Consider the following 4,785-nt stretch of genomic DNA (forward strand, 5'->3'; position numbering starts at 1 on the left):
CCACGACGACGGCCAATGCTGAGGGCTGGAGGGGGAGGACGGCGAGGTGATGGGAGGAGAGGGAGAGACTGTGGAGTGGGGTATGGGTTGAAAATTGTTACTACTACTACTACTACTACTACTACTACTACTACTACTACTACTACTACTACTACTACTACTACTACTATCACTACAACTGTCACTCAGTCCCACCACCCAACACACACACACACACACACACACACACACACACACACACACACACACACACACACACACACACACACACACACACACACACACACACACACACACACACACAGACAGGTAGCAATTGGAATACGACGAGAAAAAAAGAAAGGAAAAGTAAAAAAAGACAGGTAAACGCCATCGGGACAGTATGCTAATAAGCTCACCTGAGTGAAGAGAAGAGTAAACAAGCCAGACAGGTAATGGACAGGTGTGCCGATCATTAGCGAGCCAGCCTTGACTGATGCACCTAATTACCGTGAGATGATTAAGAACACTGGATAATTGTGTGAATTTGCCAGGCTGAAGGAAGAGAGACGCGAGGGGGAAACACTGGGGAACACAAAGGAAAGGGGAAATCACCACCAGCAGCATCACACTTGTTGTACTTTGAGATTAACCCCTTCAGTACCATGACGCGTTTCCATATTCATTCTGCTTAGTATTTGCCGATTCTATACAGCTTCAGAAACTTATGTGGGGGATTAAAATAGTGAAGACTGTGGCCATTAAACTTCTTAACCCTTCCTAATGTCAATAAAATGGTATAATGGTACCCAAATTTATAGTAAAAATGCCTCCCAGTACTGAAAGGGATCATGGGTAAACACTAGAGAACAGAAAGAAAGGAACTAACAGCAGCAGCATCACACCTGTTGTACCGAAAGATGCTGTTTGTGATAAGCTGCAATAATCTAGAGAGAGAGAGAGAGAGAGAGAGAGAGAGAGAGAGAGAGAGGTTATAGCTAGCAAAACTGGAGATGAGCTGGGAGATAACGAATGCAATGAGGAGGAGGAGGAGAAGAAGGAGAAGGAGGAGGAGGAGACGGTGGTGATGGTGGTAGTGGTAGTGGTAGAGGAGAGGAGGAGAATGGAAAGGAAATAGAGGAAGGGTAAATAAACGAAGAAGGAAGCCAGCGAGATGAAGGAGAGGAGGAGGGGAGGAAGAAGAGAGGGAAGATAGTGAAATGAGTGAAGATGAGGAGGAAATGTGGACGAAGAGAAGTTAGAGGAAGCCAAAGGGAGGAAATTATGTATACGAAGCAAGAGAGAGAGAGAGAGAGAGAGAGAGAGAGAGAGAGATAATGAATGAAGACAGGATAGATAATTCAGGAGGGAAGACTCAACAATAATTAGAAGTTGAAGATACGAGCTAAATATTCATTAAGATATTCCAAACTTTCGTAATAGCAGTGTTGATAAGGATGGTAATAACAGAGAGAGATGGATAGATAAAGATAGAGAGATGGGCAGATAGAGAGATAGACAAGTTAATAGATAGATAGAGAGAGACAAGATAGATAAACAGATAGAGAGAAAGACAAGTTAATAGATAAATAGATGGATAGACTGATAAATAAATGGATAGAAAGAGAGATAGAGAAGTTGATATATAGATAGATAGATAGATGAATAAGGAAACAGACAGATAGATGAATAGACAAGACACACTTTAAGATAAATTAATACACAAAAAACCTTGACGTAGAAAAATAGACAAATAAACACTTAAATCCATAAATGAAATAACAAACTAATAATAAAAAAAAAACAGATAGATAAACACGTAAATAAATAGATAAAGCAAAAAATACTTCACTTTAGCCCATTTCCCTGGAGGCTGATGCAAGTTTGGCTGAGGAGAGAGAGAGAGAGAGAGGGAGAGGGAGAGGGAGAGGTAGCGTTCCTTCCTGATGGGGCACAACTTGACTCAACACTCAGGGCGCCGCGGCTCTTCCTCCCACCCACCGCCTCGTAAACTTGTGTGTGTGTGTGTGTGTGTGTGTGTGTGTGTGTGTGTGTGTGTCTCCTGCAAGTTTCTATGGAGCGAATACTGACTGCTGATGATATTTTGACGTGTTTTTATTTATTTATTTACTTTTTTTGCTGTTTGACATTTTTATTTGTGTTTTGTGTTTTTGTGTTTTGTAATTTTATATGACTGTTGATGGCGTCTTTTTTTATTTATTTATTTATTTTTGTCTTTTTTTCAATGCTGTTATATTTTATTGTGGTTTGACTGGTTTTGTATTTGTGTTGTCTTGTTTTTGTGTCTCCTGCTGATTTTGTGGTGACTGTTTGCTTATTTTTGTCTTTTTTTAATGCTTCTCTTAATTTTTTGTGGTTTGACTGTTTTTGTTTGTGTTTCCTTGTGTTTGTGTATTGTAATTTTCCGTGGAGCGAATACTGACTCCTGGTGATTTTTTCATATTTTTGCCTTTTTTTTTTAATGCTTCTGTTTTGTTTTTGTGGTTTGACTTTTTTTTGTCTTGTTTTTGTGTCTCCTGCAAGTTTCCGTGGAGCGAATACTGACTCCTGGTGATTTTTTTGGTGACTTTTTACATATTTTGCCTTTTTTTTTTAATGCTTTTGTTTTGTTTTTGTGGTTTGACTTCTTTTTGTTTGTGTTTCCTTGTGTTTGTGTATTGTAACTTTCTGTGAGGCAAACTGTGTCTGTACATTTTAGTGCCTTTCATTTATTTACTTGTATTTAATTCTTCTGTTTTTTATTGTGTGTGGTTTGAGTGCATTTTGTTAACCACCCGTGACAGTCATGATGGAGTGGAGTTTTTTTTTTTTTATATCATGTGGGATTTTCATGGGAATTTATGGGCTAAAGGAGATACTTTTTGGGGGTACCTCCTATCTCAAAGCACACCCGCTAGGAAACCATTGCCCCGAGTGAGGAAGCCCAACCTACACTCGGACCGTGGACAGGATTCGAACACGTGCGCTTGAGACCCCTCAGATCCCAAAGCGCGTATGGTTCCACTGTACCACGCCTTTACTCTCCTTATATCCTTTTTTTTCACATTACTAAACTTGTCACCGATAAATTTTTAAGCACCAAAATATCTACTACTGTTTATTTATTTATTTATTTTTTTTTTTTTTTTCTCTCTCTCTCTGTCCTTGTGTTTGTGTGTTTCTTGCAACATTCTGTAAGGCAAAGGCAAATTGTGGCTGTTGATTTTAGCGCCTTTTCTTTATTTACTTGCCTTTGTCTTGTATTTAATTCTTGTTTTTAATTGTGTGTGGGTTTGACTGTAATTTTTCTTTGTTTCCTTGTGTTTGTTTGTCTCTTGTGACATTTTGGTGGAGAGATTTTTTTTGACTGGATGGTTTTTGGCGTCTTTGTTTTTTTATTGATTTTATTTCTGTTGAAAATTTTTTTTAATGCATGTTTTTTTCAGCTTCCTGGGTTATGATTATTTATTTATTTTCATTAGTGTTGTTTTAAGGAGGAGGAGGAGGAGGAGGAGGAGGAGGTGGTGGTGGTGGTGGTGGTGGTGGTGGTGGTGGTGGTGGTCAAGTTTTCTTCTTCATTTTCTTCTTCTTTCTTCTTCTGTTTTCTTCTTCTTCTTCTTCTTCTTCTTCTTCTTCTTCTTCTTCTTCTTCTTCTTCTTCTTCTTCTTCTTCTTCTTCTTCTTCTTCTCCTCCTCCTCAGTTTTTCCTAGCACAGTTCTGAAACGTTGCACTTAGACTCTCTCTCTCTCTCTCTCTCTCTCTCTCTCTCTCTCTCTCTCTCTCTCTCTCTCTCTCTCTCTCTCTCTCTCTCGGCATTTTCCATTGTTTTTATTACTGTTGATGAGTCAGGCGAGTGATTTCTCATTATTGGCGTTGACTTTTCTTTTCTTTTCTTTTTTTTTCTTGCTTTTATGAAACAATTAGAACTGATCACTTTTATTCGCCTTATTTTATTTCTGACCCTTTGTCGTTATTGAAATTGATGTTTTTCTTATTTTTTTTTTGCAGATTTTCTCGTTTTCTTTTTTTATTTCCTACTTTCATTTTGTTTTGTTTTTATTATTTTCTTTTATTTTTGGTGATTCTGAATAACGCTTTGCAATTTTTGGGATTAATTTTTTCTTATTTCATATTTTCTCATTTTTCTTTTTTCTTTTCCTTTTGATTTTCTTTCTTTTCTTTTCTTTTCTTTTCTTTTTGGTGAGTCAGAATAGCGCTCTGCCATTATTTACATTTACTCTTCTTTTTCTTTCATATTTTCTCAATCTTTCTTCATATTTTCTTATTTCTCTTCTTTTTCTCTTTTCTTTATTCTGTTTTGTTTTTGGTGAATCAGAATAGAGCTTGGTCACTATTTACGTGTATTTCTCTTTTTCTTTCATATTTTCTCATCTTTCTTTGTATTTTTCTGTACACAACATTTGGAGTAAGAAGAACAGTGATGTGTCATTATTTTGCATTGCCTTTTTCCTTTCCTTTCTTCTTTTATTCCTTCAAGTTTTATTCTCATTTTTCATGCAGCAAGAAAAGCGATCCGGCATTATCTGTGCTCGTCTGCCTTTTATTTTGTATTTATTTTATTCTTTTCTATTTTTATTACAATTTTTTTGGTGTAAGAACAGAGATTTGTCATTATTTTCATTATTTTTACTGTATTTTGGCTTTTTGTCTCATGATTTATGTGTGTGTGTGTGTGTGTGTGTGTGTGTGTGTGTGTGTGTGTGTGTGTGTGTGTGTGTGTGTGTGTGTGTGTGTGTGTGTGTGTGTGTGTGAGGGAAGGGGGAGAAGAGATGAGGAAAACATAAG

Source organism: Portunus trituberculatus, chromosome 32, assembly GCF_017591435.1.
Source record: "Portunus trituberculatus isolate SZX2019 chromosome 32, ASM1759143v1, whole genome shotgun sequence".
Classification (NCBI taxonomy): Eukaryota; Metazoa; Arthropoda; class Malacostraca; order Decapoda; family Portunidae; genus Portunus; species Portunus trituberculatus.